The 24,303-nt window shown below is 41.9% G+C and overlaps 1 long non-coding RNA gene across 1 annotated transcript in view; it reads right to left on the bottom strand.

Moving 5' to 3' along the window:
• The window catches only part of LOC149869217 (uncharacterized), a 212,095-nt gene extending 188,950 nt beyond the window's left edge, over nt 1–23,145 (bottom strand). The window contains exon 1 of the long non-coding RNA XR_016441426.1: nt 22,989–23,145. This is a non-coding gene — a long non-coding RNA (uncharacterized LOC149869217). The remainder of the gene's footprint in view (nt 1–22,988) is intronic.
• Nucleotides 23,146–24,303: the final 1,158 nt, after the last annotated feature.

Below are 24,303 nucleotides of genomic sequence, written 5' to 3'. Positions count from 1 at the left end.
ACCGAAAAATACAAGGTTCTCCACCTTGGGAGGAAAAACCTGCAGCATCCTTATAGGCTCGGCAGTGCTACGTTGGATAGCACTACAGAAGAAAGAGACTTGGGGGTCATCATTGACCACAAAATGAACATGAGCCTCCAATGCAATGCTGCGGCTAGTAAAGCGACCAAAACGCTGGCTTGCATCCATAGATGCTTCTCGAGCAAATCCCAGGACGTCATTCTCCCCTTGTACTTGGCCTTGGTGAGGCCGCAGCTAGAGTACTGCATCCAGTTTTGGGCTCCACAATTCAAAAAGGATGTGGAGAAGCTTGAGAGAGTCCAGAGGAGAGCCACGCGCATGATCAGCGGTCAGGAAAACAGATCTTACGATGATAGGCTGAGAGATATGGGACTCTTTAGCCTGGAAAACCGTAGGCTCAGGGGTGATCTGATGGCCACCTATAAGTTTATCAGGGGTAACCACCAGGATCTGGGGGAACGTTTGTTCACCAGAGCACCCCAAGGGATGACGAGGTCGAACGGTCACAAACTCCTGCAAGACCGTTTCAGGCTGGACATAAGGAAGAATTTCTTTACTGTCTGAGCCCCCAAGGTCTGGAACAGTCTGCCAGTGGAGGTGGTTCAAGCACCTACATTGAACACCTTCAAGAGTAAATTGGATGCTCATCTTGCTGGGATCCTATGACCCCAGCTGACTTCCTGCCCTTTGGGCAGGGGGCTGGACTCGATGATCTCCCGAGGTCCCTTCCAGCCCTGATGTCTAGGAAATCTAGGAAATCTATGAAAGCAGGTGCACAAGTGCTGTGGGAGGTGTAGGGACTCTCCTCCCCCTATAAAGCAGAGCCAGACCACCAGTGGGGCTTAAGCATTATACCTTTTAATGAGAGAACAATACTGGGAACATAACCAGTATAAACCAGGGGGTATTGGGGACACTACAATGCCCCAAAGGGGCAGGATTCAACAAAGGTTAGGGACTTACAATCACAGACATATTCATCCAGTTGACAAAAGACGAGGGTTAACCAAAATGTAAAACACAAACAGCAGAACAAACAATACTCATTGGTGAATTATAAAAGGCACAAAATACAAAATGTCAAATTACAAGGAAATATACGGCCTAGGTACTGGGAGGGAGAAACAGGTGGAAAACTCTATGGCCCCTTTCCACTGCAAGAGGAATTCCTCCCTGTTAGCTCACTCACCCCAAGTCAACCCAGCTGTGACTTAAACTCAGATCTCCCACATGGGCTTTAACCACACAGCCACCAACACTGGCACTGCTCCTGGCTGCTAGGGGTCTTGACCTTACAGAAGCTGCCTGGCCTCCAATTGGAGGAGCTGGAAGCAGAGCTGGGAACCTCTCAGGTCGCTGCTCAGATCCTTGCTGGAGCTGGGGAGCCTCTCCTGCGGGCCACATGCTGCGCTGCTGAGGGTCCAACTGCTGCCTGCAGGTCCCACTCCTTCAGGCTCTTCTAGGGCAACTGCTCCAGCTCTTTGCCAGCTCTTTGAATCTCCTTCCTTGTGGTCCCTTGCTGGTCTCTTTTTTGAGTCAGCCACACTGCCCCTTTTATCCCCTTCCTGGTGACCCAAGGGGCCAATCAGGGGACATGGAGTCTCTGGGGCCTGATTGGTGAGGAAAGGGAATCCCAAATCCTCCAATCATCTTCTGCCCTTTCAAAACCCCTGAGCTAAGTCACTGCCAGCTAGCCCGTCACACTATGAAGTCAATTGACTCCCTCAGCACTGCCTAAATAGAAATGCCACTTCCCCTCCCAGGCAATTGTTTTTAATAATTGGGTGGAGCAGGAATCAAAGGGAGTGCAACTGCACCCCTTCTCCCCATATCCAACTTGTCCATCTTCCTGTGGCTGTCAGCATCTCAGATGAAATCCTGGCCAGCTGAGATCAACAAGAGCTTTGCCATTGACATCAGGGGAAGAGGATTTTTACCCTCATATTCAAAGATACACAATATTGTCTCAATTTTAGAAGAGGTTAAGTCAGAAAGGTTAAGTACACCATTGTTTCCTGAAGATGAACTGTCATCAGCTTTCACTACCCCTGCACAACACAATAAAATCATTAGAAAATATGAAAAAACAAAACAGCAGAAAGATTTTAGCACCATAACTATACACTGATATGAAAAAGCCTGACTGTTCCTGTGGCGCCAAAGCTGAGGAGTGATTGTTGTATGTGAAGATGGCATTGCTCAACAACCCACTCCCTATCAGACTTGGCTGAATTATCCTGGCCTGTATTCTTTTAATGAATTGTTTAGTTTAAAGGAGGAAAGAAAAGCAGGGGGTGAGGGGAAGGGGACTGGCTTTAGATCCAGGCTAGATGTCCTGGTGTAGCAAAAACCATAGTGATCAGAATATTTCTCATCAAAAAGAAATGCACATCTCCCAGGCTTTGTGCAGTAAGTAAGAAATGTTTACATTTCTAATGTCAGTCTGTCTTCTAAGTCATTCACAGTTCATTGTAGCCCCTCCTGGGGATGGGATTCAATGGCCCAGGAGGCCCCTTCCTGTCCTGTGTTCCTAGGTTTTTCCTTCTTGTCTTCTTTTACATAAAATTTCATTCTAATTTTGTATTGCAACATGTCTTGTGAGCAGCATATCTCCATATCCCATCCTTTTGAATTGTGGTTGCCAGAATAACTAACCTCATGCAAAGCTGCAGGGCTTTTTTCATATGGTACCTCCTGATGTCTCTCTGATTCCTGTGCTGTCAGAGACTGTGGGCCATCTCAAGCCATCATCAGCAACTCAGAGAGGAAATTCAAAGTAGGAGGCCAGATCTCCAGCTGGTGTAAATCAGCACAACACCACACACTTTTAGTAGAACTAAGCTGATTTTCACCAGCTGAGGATGTAGCCATGGGACAGTTTCCCTCAAAGCCACATTCCTCCCTTGCCACGTACTGGAAAATTAGAGACTGCAAAATCTTTCTAAACATGCTTATGGATGTAGAAAGTCCTTTCAAAAGAAAAAGAAATCGGTCCTTAAAAGTAACATAGGAACAGCTTCTAAACCCCAACACTTTTGCCCCCTCATTGTCACATTCCATTCCCAGGCTTAGCTGATGAGGTGGTCTGAGAACTATTCTGGCTGGGAGAGCTCACATTGCTGAATGGGGACAAGAAAGGGAATGTGGTTTCCTGAAAGGTTTCCAGCAAGAACATGGGAATGGAACTCTTGAAAGAGACATGGAGCTGGAAGCACTTCCCTTCAGAGAAACACTTCCAATTTGCTCACTGGGCCAAATGTAATAACAGCCCTGACATTATTATTACAAAGGGGAGGGGGAGTCATTCATTCAGCTAGCTGCTGTAATTTCTGTGTTTAGAAGCCACACCTTCTTTGAGACCTGAAAGTCATGTGGTTTTACAGGCAAGCCCACACAAAAGAGGTGGTTGTTAGACACGTATCTACCATAGTTATCATCAAGTCTTGCCAAGAGTGCTAGGAATGATTATGGCAGCAAGTATTTGAAAGTATATTCTTTGTATTTAAAAATATATTTCTTTGTCTGAGCCTCCCGACAGCTTCCTTCAAACTTATGTGGGAAATATTTGTTCAGTTTTTCTGCATTGTGATACGCTTTTCCCTTTTTACCAATTTCCAAATGTAAGGACAGGCCTCATGAGAGTTCAGGTCATCTTGCAGTGACACCCAGTCAATCCCCCGCATGGAAGGATTTTTCATGAGTGAAAAGCAACCCCTAAGCCACTGAAAATGTTGTATTTTATAGCAAACTAACAAAAGCTATTTACAAGATTTTGCTGTGTAAACACATCAGACAACACAGGCAACCACAGTCCTTGTAAACACACAGCAACAGAGTTGTGCAAACTATTCCCTGTGCAACTGCTGTAAGAGCAAGCAGGAAAAGTTTGAAGGAAGAAGTAGGGGAGAAATGGTAGTACCCACCTTCTGCCTCTCACCTCTCAAGCAAATATAACCTGAAGCTGGTTAATTCCTGCTGACTGAAAAAGATCAGCAAATTTTCTGGAAAAAAGAATTGTTATAGACAGAACAAGGAAGAAAACTGAAGCTTTAAAAAGGTATATATTTCACTGAAGCCTCATCTACCCACAAAAGCTTAATCAACAGAAGGTATTCTCAAATCAGCTTCTGCCCCTTTGGGGTCTTCACCAATGTCAGTACATGTGCAGTTAAACTAGCACACCTCCTTGTTTAAACAAGGCCTCAGACTCACTGACTGTCCATGCATCTAGTCATACTTCTGACCATGTTTTCCAACCTGTGGCAGAAAGGCATGTACCACAAACAGCCAGAGCCAGACATAGTTTTTATAAAAACAGTTTTTGCTAGAAGGAACAATGAGCCTCAAAATATGTCAGGGCAGAATCTGCCACTCTTCTTGCAGTGAAGTGAACAGCAATAGGATGGCTTGAGGAATAAATACCCAAAGCAAGCAGAGGGAGTCCACTCTGATCTTCAGAGAACAGACCAAGCAAAACATACAGCTAACAACCATAGGAAGACAGCAGATATTCCACACATCCCAATATGTGAATCAATGAGTACAATGATTTTCAAGGATGGAAACATTGCAGATAGAACATAAGCCGTTTATACCTCTCTTTGCACTTCTGTTTGTTCAGATTATTTAATTTACATGTTATTTGTTATACTTGTTAAGTAACTTAACAATCTAAAATAAGTAGCAAGAGCACAAAAAGTGACACTTGGATCCTGATCCTGCAGCAGTTTACTCTTAAGATCAGACCAATTGTCCTCGATGGCTTCACCCTCCCCCACTCCCACCCCCATTTGTTTTCAGAGACTCCTTTAGGACCACTCTGAAAAAAGACTAGAATTCAACCCTTCCTAATTGTGACTGCATTATGCCACACAGTCTGTGTCTACATGAGCAGCAGACTGCGCGGTTGTTACTGTGCAGTCATTTAGTACTGGTATAACCAAGTACTAAATGACTGCACAGTAACCGGCATTCCTGTGCAGCAGCATCCCCGCATGGTTTTTTTCAGACGCTACTGTGCACTTGCAATGAAGTAGCTCATAACTACTGCACAGTAGCGTTGCATCACGGTTAATACCCATCAATGCTACTGTGCAGTAGCGTCTTGTGTAGACACTCCTATAACACGAGTTCCCTTGAGCTGAGGTAACATTCACTGGGGAAAAGGAGAGCAAAGGATAAATTGCAATGACACAGAAGGACAACAAGCTTTGCAAAAAAAAAAACAAATACAGTGCTTTTACTACAGAAGTGTTTTGTAATTATGCAAGCTAAACCAATGCCTAAAAGACAAATATAGCAGAAGAATGCTATGACTTGCCAATAGCTAGTATCTCTCAGAAGTGATTTATTTTCTCTTTTTCTCTTCCCTTTCCCATATATATATTTTGTGTATGCCTGCTGCTTGCTGAAATAACTCTTGCACTTCTTTCAAACTTAACTTTTTTAAGGGGAACAATTAAATAAGAAATTCAAAAGGTTATTGTATATTTCTCCATGAATCACTTTCTAAGACCTGCACCAGCACTATTTTGCTTCTCATTTCTATCTAGATCATAAACTCTTTAGGTTTGTTTTTTTAATTATTAAATAGGTGGAAAGCCTGGGATAGTAATTCTTTTGGAATTTCAATGCTAGTTATTTATTTGTCTGGACTCTCTCTCAAATAAATATGAATGTGCAAAAATAAATGTCAGTGCCCCATTAATGTTGAGATTTTAAGTATGTGAATGTCTGGATAGTCAGAATTGTGTAGTCTTAACACTCTTCCACAAGCAACTTGCACATAGGTCTTACAATAAGAGAAATCAATGATATGAGATTGGTAGATGTGATTTTTCAGAAATTCACACTTGTAAACATTTAGAGAGTACCTGCCAGTGTGCCTTTTGGGTGTTAATAAAATGCTCTTTATGCTAAGATTTTTTTTTTTAATTTTCTTAATGCGGTCACTTAAGACCCAAATATCTGCAAACAATGCATGCACAGAGCTACACATGCAAAGTCAAACTGGCAAATAAATATATTTTTAAGTCAGTCAAATAGGGAGGGAAAGATCATCTGAAAAAAAATTGCAACAGATAAAAGGGTTATGGAGGGTCTCTTAGACATATTAAAAATTATTCAAAAAAAGACAAATTGTGTTTTTATTAATTTTACATAACATACAGTTTTTATTTGAGACAAACCAAGAGAACTTTGAAGGACATAATAAGCTATTGAAAAGAGTGAAAATCAAAATGCTATCTTAATTTTAGCTTCTTTGTCTTTTTATTCTCATGGTATCTGGCATGAATTTGACTCTCACTTCATAGGAATCACAGTGGTCCAGAGTCTGAAAAGGCAGGCCTTCTGATTCTGGGTAAGTCTACTCTCTGGCACATAGCGTTCTTAGTTAATGACTGGGCTTCTTAGGCCCTACCACAATTCTAGTAATAATAATAATGCATAGTTGAATTGCTACTTCCTTTACTCTACCTAAGTTATCATTTATCAGTCCCAATTCTATGATCCTTAAACCAAGCAAGGTTCCCATTCCTGACTAAGAAACTGTTGGGTTAGGCTCCTTCTTTCAGAAACATTTTGGTGTCAGCAGAGCCTTATCTGCTGTGGTCTTATTGCTATAGTGGTGTCACCACAAGAAAATCTAGTCTCTCTCTTACATAGTTAAGGCTGTAGTCTAAATAAGGGTGTTGAACAGTTCTGCATAAAATGAAAACTGCCCCAAATATACACCAAATTGACCCTATATCTTCTTTAAAGTTTACAAGAGTGTTTTTAAAATGGTCAGTTTACACTTTCAGATGGAGTTTGAAACCAAAATACTATAAAATCATGAGGTATCTTCCTGAAGCGTTTCCAACCTGGCCAAAACAAAGTTTTGCACAGTTCCCGGCCTGCTTTTCAGACCAAAGAAGTCTGAGTAAGTTGGAATATATTTCAGAAGATATGCTATATCTTCAATGACTGTTTGAAGGAGAACTACAAAGTTTCTCATATCATCATTGAGTAGTGCCTTGTTTTGTATGTGATCAGTCTGTCTCTAAACATAAAGGGCAATATAAAAAACTAACAGGTCTAAATGTAGATGTTGTTACAAGATGCAGCAAGATGAAGGGCCAGTGATAACTAACATAATACTAGATTCTGTCCATAAAGTGGTCAGCCAGCAACAAAACTGTCACAACGCAAAGACATTGTTTTCAAGCTTGACTGTTAGCCTTCCATCTCCACATGTCTTTAGCATTCTGGGATTTTTTTTTCCTGCTTAAAACACTGTAATATGGTTACATAGCACATTATCATCGTCCTCTATTTTATTAGCATGGTGGTTCTCATGTATGGAGGCAAAAAAAACAGCAAAAGATTTATGTGACACCAGCAGGAAAATGACGTTCTGAATGACCAGCAACCCTGTCTGCTTCTTGCAGGATATCATAAAACCACCATGTGTGCTCATAAACATATAAATGCCATTGGTTTAGTGGAGGAAGTTACCACTCAGACCTTCTCCCCCAACACCCACCAGAGTCACCTTAATGTGAGCTGCATAATTGCAGAATGTATATAATTCACATCATGCCCTGTTTTGAAATGCTGACAGCTCTGTGCATAGACCAGAGGAAGGGAACCCTAAGGGCAGACCATCAATAACGGTAAAATATAAGATTCCAGTGAATATGCAGCAACCAGTTAAATGGAGTTAGGGAATTAAGCTTCCCAGCTTTGATCTTGTATTCAAATATTTCCAAATATCTCCCATACTTCTGCTTTAGCTACTGTAATACTGTTCTACTAATAGTTTTTGAGGCCTCACTGATCTCAAGACTTGCCATCACGCATGTAGCACCGAGAAATGAACTTTACCAGAATTCTGTCACTCAGATAAAGGAGGATCTCATATAGTCCAGACTACTGATCCAGGCAGAAACATGGTTAGACTAATCTCTCAATACTCTTTTCTGACTTCCTGCCCCTAGTATGAAAAAATACAGTTTTCTCAATTTGCTTGCAGAAAAAGACAGTGATGGTAGCCAAGTCACTCCACCCTATGCTGTGACTTTCTGCTTTCTTTTGTACAAGGAAATCCATGCTAAGTCAGCAAGTAAAGTTTTCTCCTTAGCAATTACTATTTATATATAAATTTTTGCAATTACTAACTTTGGTGACATGTAGGGGGTGAATGTGCATGCCCTGGGCATGGTGGTGCATGCCCTGCAAAAAGGCATCACTTACACTGCCGTTGGCGACTGTGGGTGGTTGCCACTCGCCAACACTGCCAGCGGTGTCTGCGGTAGTCCACTATTGCCACTGGCTGCTGATGGCATCTGTTGATGGTCACCAACCACTGGTTGGCGCTCACCACCCCACTACCCCTTGTCTTTACCACTGACAGTGCTGCAGCCACCTGCAGGACCTCATCATGCCCCTTCCCCTCCCCCCAGCCTCCAGGGACACGCAGGATTCATGCCTACTAATGATATAAATTTAATTCCTTAGAGTGCAGTCCACTCAAGGAAGAACACCACATCTAAGGTCCTTTGCCACAATAAAGGCTTGTGACCGAACTGGAGCAGCCATGGAAAGACTCCTATACCACTTATTCACACTGAGGGTGTGGACACATGAACAGCTGGAGCCCTTTTAAAAGGAGAACATTCCTATAAAGATGCACCCAGAAGAGCCTATAGTAGCTTAAGAAAGGATGTACTTAAAATGCTTGCCTGAAGGCCCTGGAACTGAGTCCAGTCTCCAGCTATATATCTCACTGATGCCTCAGGCTAGGGACAGACATTCAAAAAGGTTGCAGGTTAATCTAACCTACAGAGATTGGGCCAGTTTGCAAGTGGACAGACGTTCCCTTTTCATTTTGGAAATGCAGGCACATGCCTGTAGTGGCTCAGGCCAGAAACTCAGGGACACTAGAGTAGCCCTCCCTTCCACAGGGAAGCTGAGTTGAAGTGGGCAGAGCAGCATAGTCAGGCCTGGGAAGGCCTGAGTAAGACTGAGGAGGGATTTAAACCTGGTCTTGTTCTGCAGGGTTCATAGGGTGGGGGAAGAGGGAGCATGACCAGACTGCTGTGGCAGGGGATGAGGAGAAGGAGTCCTCAGCAAGCCTCCACGGTGGGCAGCTGCCAGGCTGCAGGCCTACTGGCACCTCTAAGCCAGCCTGGCTAGCCCATTGCCTGGCCAGCCACTGGCTGTACACACTGGGCCAGGCCAAGCTGCATTCACTGACAAGGGTCAGCATCCCTGTCACTGAGCCGCAGCTGCCAGGTGTGGTCCCACCCTCACGGTCTGGCCTGGCCCCACCATGTGACAGGCTGACATAGAGCCCCCTTCCTCACCCCATGGTGGCAGGGGAGGAGAAGGGGATAGAGTCCCCCTCTCAGGCTGAATAGCCTTGCAGAAACCCCTCCCTACCCCATGGCAGAGGGGGGGAGGAGGAGCAGGAGACCCCCTCCAGCGCTGCACAGAGCCCCCCTACCATGGGGGGAGGAGGAGGAGAGGGAAGCATCCCCCCAGCATGGAACAGAGCCCCAGCATTGATGCTTAAAGTGGTTCGTTTCTCTGGAGGCCACCAAAATCACAGACACACACTCATTAGATGGCACAAAAGGTGTATTTGCAAATAGGGTCAGAGCAGAGTCAAAAACTCAGATTACTCTGAACCCCCCCACCAAGGAATTTTGCAAGGAATTTTGCAGGCTGTATTTATCTTTTTCCTCCTGGGCACATGTGCAGAAACAGGAACTCTTACAGCTCACTTCCATTTCATACAAGCATACATGTGGTTACATCACTACATACATCGCATGTATAGTATAATTAACTACTTAAGTATGCAGGGCAGAGAGGTAAATATGCATCAGCTAATTAAGCATGCTCAGAGAGTACTATAGGTCACCAAGAGTTTAACCCCCCCCCCCTTTCAAGGACACAGTCAGTTGAATTCCAGCTTCTGTAATCTGCATGAGAAAGGCTAGGGAGAAGCTGGGGGAGAGTCTGCGATTTAGTATAAGAAAAGCTGTGGCAAGGCTGGGCAAGGAAAAAAGTCCTTGGCAGTGTTTCTTTCTTATCAGGTGCAAGATGCAAGCTGTGCATTTCTAACAATACTCCATTTCTAACAATATTCCATTTCTAACAGCATGGTGAAGGTGGCAGGAAGAAAGGTTAATTCCTCCCTCCGTCCTGCCCTGCAGCTGGGGTCTGCCAGCCACAGGGACCACCACCACAGCCCCCTCTCTTCTGCTCCCCAGCAGACAGGCTGGCCCTGGCTGTAGTGGGGGAGGTGGGGAAGGAGGGAAGAATTAACCCCCTCCCTGTCCACTTGGCCTTAACAGGGCCATGCTGGCCGGTGTCTCACCATGTCCCATACCTGCTCAGCCTAGAGAGCAGAGGCCCGAGGCCAGCCCTGCTCTGGAGCAGAGAGCAGAGCCCTGCCCAAAGAGCATGCTAGAGGACTCTGATTTAACTTAAGCTCATATGCTCCAGGGATAGGGTCATGTAAGTGTAAGGAGCAGTAAGGAGCAACTGCAGAAGGTTGTGTCAGCATTTCATACTAGAGTATAGTACAAGTGTACTCAAGCCAAATCTAAATGACCTAATTCAGGTACTGGAAGGAGTCTAGCCATGGCAGTACAGGACAATGCACTTCTCAGCATGGAGCCCAAGCTACCACAACTATACTGTAGCTAGTTCACATCTAGCTTTTATGGGGTAACTCTGATATCTGTCCAATACAGGGGTTCAAATTAATTAAATATATCTATGCATGCACAATGGGGGCACTAATGTATACAGGTTGCTACTGCACATGTAAACTGGAAAATCACATTTACAAACAGTCAGTCAGCAACATTTGTGAAAAAAATTGTTCATGGTTGACTCTGCATTTTGCTGGTACAATTGTTAATCAAAATTTGCTTGAAAATCAGCTCCTACAGTTTGAAAAAGATAGCCATCATTTCCATTTTGGTAAAGGGACAACAATTAGAGCAAAGCCACCCATTAAAGGCAACAGGTGCTTAACTTAACCTGTGTCTAGTTGTTACATACATTATTAAATTGATGTCTTTCCTGCTCTCCTACAGCTTAACTACAAAAACAAAGGCTTCACATTAAACAACATTAAACATAAAAGGCCCAGTCCTCAGCTGGCAATATATTAGCACATCCATCTGACTTGAGGTCAGTGGAAAGGTATTAATATTCTGCCTGTAGCATCAAAATTAAACAGATTTATAATTTCTCCCTTTCAGATCCATGCAGTCAAGGGTCAAAATGACATCACTGTTTTTTTGCAAAACAGGTTCAAGAATCCCCAGGCTTAAGTCCATTCATATGAGACTTTCAGTCACATTTTTTGCAAACTCAGGTGTTTAGCTACTGAGGTTGGATAAACTCCAGCTCTAAGACTCTGAAAGTTCACCCCTTATCACAAGTATAAAACATATTGCTCTTGCACAAAAGAGCAACCTAAATTCCCTGAAGCACTCCTTCCAGATGGACAGAACTGCCTTCTCAGACACCTGTTATGCCTCATATTATCAGATAGTGCAACAGGGTAAACACATTGCAACCTTACCACAGTCTCATCCAAACCATGAGTCATTCAGCATGGCCCATGTACCCACTGACCTAAAGCAAACACACAAGAACTATTTGTATTCTTGTTGTTTATGCCAGAGCTTATAATAAATCCCTTTGGAAACACTTCCGAACAGGTATCAGCGAGAAAGACAGTTTAGCGTTCAAGTCGTGCCAAGGAATTATACCAGTTTTTACCTGTCGCAGCTGTTGGGAAATTGACCTGTGCTTGCTGGAAATCTACTTGTACTTGCATGCCAGGTGTGGGAGTGTGAGCAGGTGTTTGCAAACCACACTTATATAGCTAACAATGCTTGCCAGCTCAAATATACATAAAAATAATTAATAATGTCTGGTACCTAAAATATCTTGCAAGAGAAAAGACGTCTTACCCTTGTGGGGTGTCTTACAGCAATAACAGAACTGCACCAGAAATAAAAATGTGTACTCCTAATTTCAGTGTACAGCATGAAGGAACTTTCCTTTAAGGCTAGCTAATGTTTGACTCCTTTCACTACTCTTCTTGCCTCCACCTAAGAGATTAAAAGAGAGGTGGTATCCAGGGCCCTGAGGACATGAGCAATGCTCAATCAGTCCTTTGTCTTTTGTGGTTGGCTTTACACAGGGGCAATGGTCTCTTTCCATTACTAGTAAAAATGAACCCCCAGTAGGGGTGATGAAGAAACAATAAAACTAATCATTAGGCAGACCTGCTGAGAAGTGAATTCCAGTCCCAGGTCAGGTCTAATTGCATTTGGACACTGAAGCAGTGCCCTATTCCTTTCTATTAGCTATTTCATGTCTATTTTCTTACACAATTCTCACCTCATAAAGAAAGCAATATGAATACAGATCTCAATTAAAACACATAAAGATTAAAACACTCACCCACTCATCTTCCCTTGGATATTGCACAGGCTTTCTAAAATATTAACTATTTGGCCAAAATCAAATCACAAAATGTTTCAAAACAAAACACTAGATGTTACGAGCAAATAAAATCAAACCATGCCAAATACCTTCCCATAGCACACAGTACATAAAAAGAGAGACAATAGTCTTATGTACATATGCAATGGGCATGTAAAGCTAAGATTTTCAGAAATAGTCTAAGAGATTTAGATATATATTGTTGATTTCTTATAATGGAAATGTCCCGTTTAATTTCAGTATGCATATACATTATGTATATAACCTGATAAATACAACCACCAATACACACGTAGTGGGTGCACGTGCACGCACGCATGTGTGTGTGTGTGTGTATGTAAATAAAATAGCTGAAAAATTTTAGACCAGTTTTCTCCTTTTCTTAGTACCCTGCTCCTACAACCTTCCCATCATTACCGAAGCCTAATCAAAATAGTCTCTGTTTTGGGCCCGACTTCTACCCTTAACTTCTTCCCTAAATCTTTCACACACATTCCTAGCCAGCTATCTAGCCTGTGACTTTTACTCTTAACCAAGACCTCCTTGCAGTGATCCTTTCTGCAAAGCTAAGCAGTATTTTTCCTATCATTGTTTGCTGGGGCTTTATAACCTCATAGATATATCAACATGCTGCCATAGATTTTTCCATGCCAGAACTGACATGATTGCTTACTGTAATACTTACTGGATCCTTCATAAGTATTTGTAACAAGTTTTGTAATTGCTTTTTAAATAAAAATACTGAACTTGGAAGCTGATTTTGAGTCAGCCCAATCCCTGGCTTTTTTCCTTTCCCTTTTATGACCTCTCTTATGTAGATATTGAACCCTTTCTCATATGCATCTCAATCCAATTCTTTTGCTGTTATGCAAGCCTCAAAGCCTTCAGCATGTGCTATGGATCCATTTCCCTCTGGCTGCTGCGTTCAGGGTGGGTTTATCTAGAGCAGTAACGACAAATTAGGACACAGAAAATGCATCACTTGAATCTGGAATTGTTCCATCACATTGTAAGTAGACTCATTTACTAAAGAAAACGTCTTCAGTGGGTGAAGCTCTGCCTATCTTCCACCCAAATCTCAAAGATATGGTCTCTAGGGAAGACCCTTCAAAAAGGTTACCATTAACCCATAGGGTCAGCTCACAAAACTTGACTTGATTGAAAAATGATGATGTGGCTGCACAGCATAGTGACAGTTTTTTGCCCAAGGTTTAGATGGTTTTTGTACTGTAGTAAGCAGAAGCAATCAATACTGTAACAAAGTTGGGGGCAGGGCAGGGGTCAAGGAACCAGCCCTGGATGCAGAGTGAAAAAATAGAAGTAGCTATGCTGTCAGACCAGATGCTGCTGTGCTGCTGGCACCACAGCCAGCAACTATGCCCTATGCATCATTGCCATCTAGGGATCTCAGGAGTCATTTTATGCTTCTGGAAGCAATACTCAGTGCATGTCTACAGAAAGGACTTCAGGGTAGTGCAGATATACCCAAGTTAACTTCTCAGTTCATTAAATTAAGCCCTTTTGAGCTCTGTGCTGCTGCCATATCTAGACTATGCTGATACCCAAGCTACCTTCATGTTGGCTCAGATATCGCTACACTGTTATCAGATCGCTTTACAGATATATCCTTAGATAGCTTAGAATCCATAGCTCAGAGTGATGACCAGGCAAGTGAGTTCTATTTCCAACTATGCCAATGGCCTGCATTTAACCTATTTAACCCAGCTGAACATACTATATTGCCCTACTTCTCAATGATATTCTTGTGGTTAAGAAATGTTTACATTTTTGAATGGTGCAAGGACCATGCAAAGCACTAGCCATTATCATTAAGCATGTGAAGTCTGTTAGTGACTCTCCTGGACTCAGGTCTAGATATACAAAAGGATATAAACCCCTACATTTCCATTGGAATCAAATACCTTTCTGGACCTGGCCCTTTGTCTTTCTGTGTGTATGCATAGCATGCATGCTATGTCAGCAATATTGGAATGTAAACAAAAAGAAAATATTAATCATTTTATATCCATTATTTTACATTTAAGAACATAAGAAGTGACATAGTGAGTCAGACAGGTGGTTCACCTAGCCTAGTTTCCTGTCTTCAGCAGTGGCAGGAGTGGACACTTTAGAGGGAAAGCATGTGGACAGGGTCTATCTTCAGTGATCCATCTCCTGTCATACCCTTCTTGGTATCCATCATTGGTTCAGAGATGCCAGAGGATAGATCCCTGACTGCTCTGTATAGTAACTATTTATGGATCTATCATCCATGAATGTGTCTAGTCCTGTTTTTAACCTGGCTATGTAGTAGATAGCATAAACAGGAGGAGGTAGGTAGCATAGCCACAAGCCGTATTGTATAAAAAAATATTCTCTCGTTTCTTTTAAAACTGTCTCCTGCTCATTGGTGTCCCATCTCAGCCTTCTCCTTGCCAAACTGAAAGCACATAGCATCAGGTTGGGGTATAGAGCGGGGGGCAGAGAATGTGGGGACCAAAGCCCAGGAGAGCTGAGAGGGGAAATCCAACAGACGTAATCTGAGAAGTGAGCGAAATAATATGTCCTCCCACCTTGCTGACCCCCTAGTTACTCCTAGTGGCCTACCTCAGGCCCAGCTGCATCCTGGCCAAAACCTCACACTCTGTACCTTTTTCAATTCTATGACATCATTTTTAAGGTGTGGACACCAGAACTGCACACAATATGCAAGTTTAGCATGATCCATGATCCTCCCTTACCAATCTGCCTTGCCAATTCTGCTGGTGGTCTTTGAGGACATTAACAAGCACATGGACAAGGGGGCTGAAGTTGCATAATATGTTTGGCTTTTCAAATACCTTTCAACAAGGTCCTTCACTAAATACTTTGAAAAAAAAGTTGTCATAGGATTGGAGGGAAGTCTCTTTCATTGACTGGGAGCTTGTTAAAAGACAGAAAGCAAAGGGAGGGGTTAACTGGTCACTTTTCAGGAGAAGGAAAGTCAAAAGTGGGGTCCTACATGGACTTGTGCTTGATCCTGTCTTGTTCAACATTTTCATCAATGATCTGGAAATAGAAGTACACAATGAAATCTCTAAGTTTGCACATAATACTAAATTATTCTGGATAGTCAAATCCCTAGCTGACAGAGAGGAGCTGCAGAAACATCTCACTAAGCTCAGTGGTCCAAAATGGGTTAACCCAGTCTAACAAATGCCTGTACGCATTCACAACTTAGCGCCAGGGCTGGCAAAGCTCAGATACTCACCACAGCCGCAGGGCTGCACTGTTCCTACCCTTCCCCCTGACTGGACAGCACCCCACACAGACTCACCAACCCCACCTTGCATACCCCAGTCTCCCCCGCCCCCATACACGCACACACACAGACTCCCCCACCTCCCATGTTACTTATCTCAGGCTAACCATGCTGCTTCTAGCAAGCAGCAAGAATCTGCACATGCCATTCCCATGGTCGGTTTAGGCAGCTTAAAATAAGCTGCCTAAATCAAAATTAGGTCCTGCCAATACTTGTTCATGCCCTGAGTGAGCCAAAAAAGTGGCAGATGAACTAAATTTAGTGCTTTTCTTCCAGGGATCAGAATTCTTTTATAAACACCAATTAATTGAGATTCCCAGAGATATTGTTGCTGAAACACAATTATTTCTGCACAGGTACACTACACAAGAGTTTAGAATGGAAAGCAGAGAATACTTCACATCTGTTGAAAAATCTAGAAGGAATTTAAGCAAAACATTATAATCCTAGTTGGAAATGGATAAGGGCACTTGGGTTAGGTTAGCAACCCTACTCTTTGTTAACGAACCCTTGACAGCTTTTCAATCATAAATGGCAATGGCAGTATTTCCAAGCTCCTTGCTGAGACATTAGTACTGAGTCTGATAAAGGCATACAGAACTGCTGACAGCAGCACTTAGATGCAATTTGGGGACTTAAAGCACTAGTCCAGCCCATTCCTTTTTAGTTGGGAGATTTGACATCATCTTAAAACAGGGTAACCAAAATATCAATCTGTGGACTTCACAATTTTGGAGAATTCACTGTGTGAAAGCTCTCATTTCCAGGTTACTGATGAAAATGTTGAACAAAATGGCACCAAGCACAGATCCCTGTAGGATTCCACTTTGAGCTTTCTCCTCCTGAAAAATGATGATCACAGAGGTTTACTTCCTTTGCTTTAGTATTAAATTGTCCATGCCTGTGTTACGTCAATTCTCCACAAATAGTGGGAGATAGGACATTACTATAAACAGGTTCTATTCCTATTAAAAATTATCAGTGAATTAGTCTTGAAGAAAAAAAATAAGGGGGAAAATCCTATATTTATTAAATATTTTGCCTGTATTTTTGTGATATCTGTTATTGTTAAATATACAATAATTTAAAACCACACATTCATTTTCATGCCTTCACTTTTATCTCTTTACATTTTGCTCACCTTCATGAAATTATAGCAAGGAGTTTCACTTTCTGTTTAAAGTCAGTTTCATTTTCAGATTCTCATGTCACTAGCTCAATGACAATTTTCCAGGGGATTTTTATGACCTGAATAAAATCTGCTTTCATTTATGTTTTTTTTTTCTTTCATTTTTAAAAAGCCTATTAAGTCATGAAAGACACTTATAACAATAGCTACTATTTTGTGGTTAGGCTTTTAAATATTATTTCCTTAAAAATAAGTGAAAACTATCATTTCACAGTTTTGATACAACATATCCATCATATACACACAGTCATGTGCAACTTTGAGAACGTCAAAACATGTCAAAATTCAGGGACATTTAGATTTCACATTATACTTTTAGACTTTTACACCCTTCTCTTGACTTCAATTGCCTTTGGACTGAGGTAGTCCCTAGTCATGAATTTAGGAGCTGGTTTTGGAGTTGATTTTTAAAATATTGCTCACCTCCAAATACCACAGTGTTTGAATTCAGGGAGCCAGTCTTTCATACAGGAACTTTAGTCCATGGGTTGTCCTCTACTTATCCAGTGCTGTGGCAAGGAGGTTTGGTGCCCAGGGCAAAGCTCACAGTGTCAACCCACCCTTGCCCCACACACAGATCCAGGGGGCATACGACCCGTCATGCTTGCCTGGGAGTGCACACGGTATCAGGAGCCACCCTCCCCCACACCAAATGAGCCACTTGTGGCTCCTTCCCACACTGGGCAGTGCCTCTTGACACCCATTCACTTCAGTGCCAGGGGCGGTCGCCCCACTCACCACCCCCCCCTTGCTACAGCACTGTACTTATCCATAGAACTGATATAAACCAAGCAGCAGAAGTGAAGACTCCCTGTATTGCCTTTAAAAATGCTTCTCTCTCTTGAAAGATTTTTATGGATTAAAAGTCAATTCAGTCTCCATATCCCAGTAAACCATATTGATTTTTTTAAACAAAAACTGGTCTCTTGGACTAAAATAAAATGCTAGCTCATTTCATTTACATTACTTCTTAGTAATCTGGGTTGGGTTCAGTCAGGTCACTTTCATTTCACAATTTCCTAATTGTTTCAGTCATCCTTGCACCCAAATATCTAAATAGACTCAGGTTAATAACTGCAGAGAGTAACAACTGCCTGTTTAGATTGGGCCCTTTCTAACTTCTGCTTTGTATTTGTTGGTATCACTTGTAAGTTCAGATCCTGGGGCTAGTCCTATCAATCCCAGCAGCTCTGACTCCTCTAAAGTCTCCTATGAACAGTATTTAAGAGGACTGTGTGACATTTCTTATTTTTATTTTTTCCTCCCCTTCCCTCCCACCAAACACTGTGCAGCCATAAAGTCAATATATCTGAAACTATATACCAGTCCCAGATCTTGTACCAGCAGATATCCAGACACTTTCTAAGAGCTCCAGAGCCAAACAATTTTTACTTGTAAAACCTTAATTAGAGTCTTAAAATGGTCACAACATTGTAAATAGCTCTTTTATAGCAAAAATAACTCAAAGGGTGCTTTTTGTTATTCATGATTGTTATTTATGCACATATACTTGTATGCACATCTCCACTTTTTGTGTAGCTCTAGTGAACCTGCAAAGTTTTGCTGTGCAAGGCAGACAGCTGAGTATTGCTAGTAGTTTAGTGGTCACCATTAATGGCCAGGATAAAAATACTTCAGTCAAGAGAGACAGCAAATTTTATCCTGAGACTTTACAGTCTTCAGTGGATTGGCAATGGACAGAATCAGACATGTATTTTGCCTATAATTTTCAATTATTTCAGCATTTCAATTTCTCAAGTTCACCACTGTAGTAATCCTACTGATCACAATGTTAGCTACATTTGTCCCAATGAGAAAAAGAATGTAAAATGGGAACCCTGGAGGAATTTTTTTTTATGTCCATGTTATTATGGTATCCATACACATGGCCATTTCCCCATCCTCAACTAGTAAGGCCCCAAGACTCCTATTTTCTAAAAACACGTTGTTATTAATTTTATAAGGAGACAATGACATTCTAAACATTTCAGTAGCTGCGTTTGGTCATTTTGCAATAACTAAGCCTATGGAAGTACCAAGGTATGGAACTATGAAAAATAGATCTTGAGCAAAAAGATTCTTGAATGTTTTTGACATGGCTAAAATGATGGGTAGAGAAACAGAGGGCAAGAGTTTCAGGTGCATCTGAAAGTAATTAAGAATACATAGCTTTCCACCTACCTGATCTTGGAAGCACCTCATTCAGTACATGTTAGAGTAATTGCTGAACTGGTCTAACTTCTAGCAGTGATAACAGTTCCTTAGGAACTGTCCCTCATCTAGGATCAGTGGAATGCTGTGGCTTCAGCTGCCATGCAGTTCCTACACAAGCAAAACCCAAAAGTGGGTGATAAAGAGCTATCCTGTCTTAACACCTTCTGAGTATTCTTGGCTGCATAAACCATCTTTTCCCTTCCTTCACTGGAACAGGGAATGGGATTTTACACCCTGATACTGGCATTGAAGTCAATCAACATCAAACTCCCACTGACTTCAGTGTAGATAGAATCAGCCTCTTGAAGTGTTCTTGGGGATCTAAAGGGATCATTAAAAAGCCAAAGAGAGAGAGAGGTCCTGGCAGTTTTCCAAAATTGTTTTATAGGAACGTGAGCTTATAGGAATGTGAGATTAGAAAGGAAGAAAAATAAACAAGTGGAAGTTAGGCCACCAAATCCTAATGCTTTGATAATAGCTACAGGGCAGTCTTCAAGGCCTTATATATATAGTCAGACTCCAAAGCAGTCAGGTCTAAAGCAAAGATGCCTTGTGTATCTATCTGACACCCAACCCTGTATCTAAGTGACATGGTTTCACTGCTGGACAGGACCCTGAACACTGACTGATACTTCAGTGCAGTTTCCTTCCACATCTGGAACATTAGATCATTTAAGGGCTCCTTTGTTTCTGCTTGTCACCAATAACACAAATCCCTACTTAACACTGCTTTTATATTCATACCTAACATAAACTATGCTCCTTTATAAGAGTTTTATCTTTACTTAGACTTCTAGGAATCCATGCAGAACCTTTCATTATTATGAATTTAGAATCATAGAAAATTAGGGTTGGAAGGGACCTCAGGCCTAGAAGGGTCATCTAGAGCAGTGGTTCTCAATCTTTTTTGTACCAGGACCCATTTGTAAACATCAATGGTAAGTCCCGACACAGTGTCCCTTACTCCCAAACTGCTGCCCCTCACCCCCAGGCCCTAACCCCCTGGTGTGTGGGGCATATGGGGCCCCAAGCAGCACCTTGCAGACTGGAACTCTGCCAGCATGCAAAACAAAGGCCACAGTTTCCCATGTTGTTCTCCTTTAAAGAAGCACCCATTTCTAAAATTTGTTGATCCATTTTTAAAGTTTGTTCGCAGCCCTTTCATATATTCTTGTGACCCACTTTTGGGTCATGACCCACAGGTTAAGAAACACTGATCTAGAGGTTATCTAGTCCAACCCCCTGCTAAAAGCAGGACCATCCCCAGCTGTATCATTGCAGTCAGGGTTTTGTCAAGCCAGGCCTTAAAAACCGCCAAAGAGGTTCCACCATCTCTCTAAGTAACCTGTTCCAGCGCTTCACCACACTCCTAGTGAGAACATTTTTCCTAATATCCAACTTAAACCTCCCTTGCTAGGATTTATTCAGGGACATAGAACCTTTGAGTGCTTCATATACTGGAATAGCTTTATTTGTCTTTATCTATACAATATACAGATAAAGATACAGGCAGTCCTCAGACTTGCAACATGATTGGCTCCTGACATCTTAAATCAAAAAGGTGCAACTCAGAACTGATTTTCCCATAGGAAAGAATGTTATAAATGGGGGATTGGTTCCTGAGCCAAAGCCCGATACCCTGTTTTCACCAAAAATAGTCCAGAATTTTGTACTCAATCAATAATAGATGAATAATATAGCTACATCAATGTATTTAAACTGTAAATAGCAATCATACTGATTTGGAAGGACTTCTTTGAGGTGACTTTGCTGGACTTTTTGAAGGGCTCTTGGCTGGATTCTTCTTAGGAGTCTCGGCTGTAGGTTTTTCTGGAGTCTTGTCTGCTTTCTTAAAGAAAGCGTCCAAGGAAGTTTGGACAGACATTCTCCAGGGAGACAGGTGACACAGCAACTTGTTTGCTGTCATGGCATCACATCAGATCAAGTGTTGTTAAGTCAAAACTGACATCAGAAAGTTGAAACAGGGTGTCAGTTTAGAAACGTATGTGCGAAATGTTGTAACTCGAAACATTGTAGGTCAAGGACTGTCTCTACTAAATAAACTATTAAAACACCAAATAATTCATTAAAATAAATCCTGACCTGCTATTTGCATATTTCTACATCACTAGACCTTTTGCTTTCGTCTTTTCACTGGACTTAATGTTGACCCTGTCTCACACAGTTAAAAGGCCACATCCCATATCTGGCCCAGAATAAGCTGTATTTTGCTCCATTAACTGTGTGTAAGACATGACATTTTCACAGAACAAAAATGTTGTGGGGTTTTCAATGTAAATGTTGCAATGCTTACTCCTTGCATAAGAGATGAAGGGATAAGTTGTGGTTTATAGTTCAACCTTCCTACCCCCAGTACCCATAAACATTTAATGTTTCTTACTCTGTTTTGAGAGACAGATGACATTCATCTTCCAGGGGAGCAGGGAAGAAGGGAAAGGATGTGGATGGGAGAAAATCATCTTTAAAGGATAAATATGAAGAAAATGAAAACAGATGCACAGAAAGGAAGAGAGAAGCTGGTGGGAACATTATTGAACTGAAGCACATTTTCCCTTGGAGATGACAGCATTGTGCACTTCCTTCAGGCTTCCCACAGACAGACAACTCCCCTGTGGAAAAGTTCGCAGGAGGAGGTGGAACATAACCTCAGGGAAGAGAAATAAATTGAGAATGTGTCACATTCCCAAGTGAAACTTCTCATTTGAATTTGCATTGTCCCATACCTAATTAAAACTCGACACATTCCCTAAGCACCACGGGGGAAATGGTCTCTAGGTAAGAAAACAGAAGTATGGTCTAATCCTGTTTATTTGTGGACGCCAGAGCAGCAAGAGACATGCTTTCCAGCAGGGTGATCCCAGACTGCTCTAAACTGACACAGTGACATGATGACTGAGCTTTGAAGATAGAGCAGCAGTGTGTTTATGTAGTGAGTAGCAGTGGTGGAAAAGGGAGGAAGGGGGAGGAGGTGCCGGGAGGGAGATCGGGAAACTGTAACTCATTGTGGATGGGCTGAACTGGCCTGGGTGGCAAGCTCTTAAAGCTCAGAACATTCATCAACCTGCCGAGTGGGCCCGACATGCTGGAGCCACAGTTTCTCTCTCTCTCCCTCTCTAACTGTGTCAAGCATGATCTAGTCCAACTGTGCGGAGACAGCGCAGCCCGGCCAGACAAGCTCTGGTCAGTGCAAATAATCACAGCTCTGACTCCTTTCTCTGTTACTCAGCAAAGCCTGGCCGCAGAACACAGAGTTCTCACAGGAAGTTTACGTCAGTTCTCTTTCACTCTGGCTTTGCACACGCACACGCACAACACACTCACGCATATGCATAAACCTCAAGTCATCCAGACTTTAATCCTATTTAAAATCGCCACAGTTACACATAAAACTAATTTAACTCAGTATGGCATATGCTTCAGTCCAATTTGACGTCGCTTATAGCAGTCTTAAACTAGCATCAGGCCACAGGGTTTCTGTAGTTACTCCTACTGAACCCGAGGCTGAGAGGAGAATCAGGTCCCCAGGGTTTCTTCAGGACTTCAAACAAGATAAACTGAGTTTTCCGTTTTCCTCTGGTTTATGAGATCATTTGAGTAAAGCTCTTGTATGCATTACTGTCCTCCTACAATAATGCTGCCACTCTCCAAGATAGGATTACTGGACACTTGAAACTTTATACACATCATTTTCTTTGCAGAAGCACCATAACACCTAGCACTTACCTTCTGAAAAAGTTGCGACAGTGAGGCTGCCAAATAGTGATGGGATGGTTGTGTACACACAGCAGGATTCAGTTGTCGGTAACTGTGTGGCTAAATCCCAGTGTACCATGCCTCATATTTAATGATAAGACTCTGGCACAAACCATTACAGGGCAAGCAGTTCAGACATTAGGCTGAATCTCTATTTATGTATTGATCCTATTATATCTTAGTTACTGTGGTGCGTATGCACTCGAAAGGTGCTTGCTTTTTGAGGTTCACTGATATACATCAGCTGCAACACCTAGTAATGTCAGTGGGAGTTAATAACAGCTTCAGCTTTCAACTTCCTGGCTTTTGTCTGTTTTAACCAGAGCCAGAGCACTACTTTATTGATGGAGGCTGAAAGGAGGATTTGCTCAACTTCAAAGCATTCATTTTTATGATTTTAGTTCCTTTTTGTAGAACTGTATTTAAATAAGCATTTTGAAAATGCTCATAATGGGACTTTCTAAATTAATATGATTTTCCCAACATACCATGCCAGCTCCTATACCATATAAACCCATTTCTGGTATTTTTTTCTACAACATTTTCCAACCTTTCACTAAACTCTAAAAGCTTTGTTGGACCTCAGACATTCTGTTAGGCCTACATAAAAATCATAGATTTCTCTGCTATTTTTATTTATTATTTGATAGCATGGCTTTTAGCCCAAAGGATTAACTAGAGTGCAATATGAGTTATATGGCCTTTCATCCCCAAAATGTCCAACATACTTTACAAACACAGACCCTGCATTGTGAATGCATACCTATTCGGAAGACCAATTACGAGCAGTGAATCCTACATCTGAACAGGACTGAATGACTCTTGACTTGCCTCCAAATGCTTTGATTCTAGGAGCTTAATTTTAAGCATGTGCTTAACTTTCTCTGAAGTTGATTGGACTTTAAGTCATGAGTATGTGTTATTCTCAATAGGGATTTAAGCACATACTCAAGTGCTTCCCTGAAACTGGGTCTTGAAGTTATATACAAACTGAGATTTCTTTGTCATCAGTGCAATACAGTAATCTGTGAGCTAGAATAGCAGAACTATACAACTGGTTAGGGCAGGAAATACAACAAAATTGGTTATCCAAATGAAATGACAGAGGGAAATTATAGGTGGATAGAATGTACTTATCCAAATAAAAATGTTGCCAGGAAATTAGAACTGACATCACTGTGCTTGAGGAAATTACTGTGTGATCTTTAATAACTAAGAGTGTTCAGGATCTCAGCACTACGTCTCATCCAAAATATGACACTTCCAGCAGCACTTATTTGGTGCA

The sequence above is a fragment of the Crocodylus siamensis genome, chromosome 3 (assembly GCF_052110815.1).
Source record: "Crocodylus siamensis isolate JL-2025a chromosome 3, ASM5211081v1, whole genome shotgun sequence".
In the NCBI taxonomy this organism is placed as follows: Eukaryota; Metazoa; Chordata; order Crocodylia; family Crocodylidae; genus Crocodylus; species Crocodylus siamensis.
Note: the sequence above shows the minus strand (reverse complement) of the source record. Positions and strands in the feature narration are given on the sequence as shown.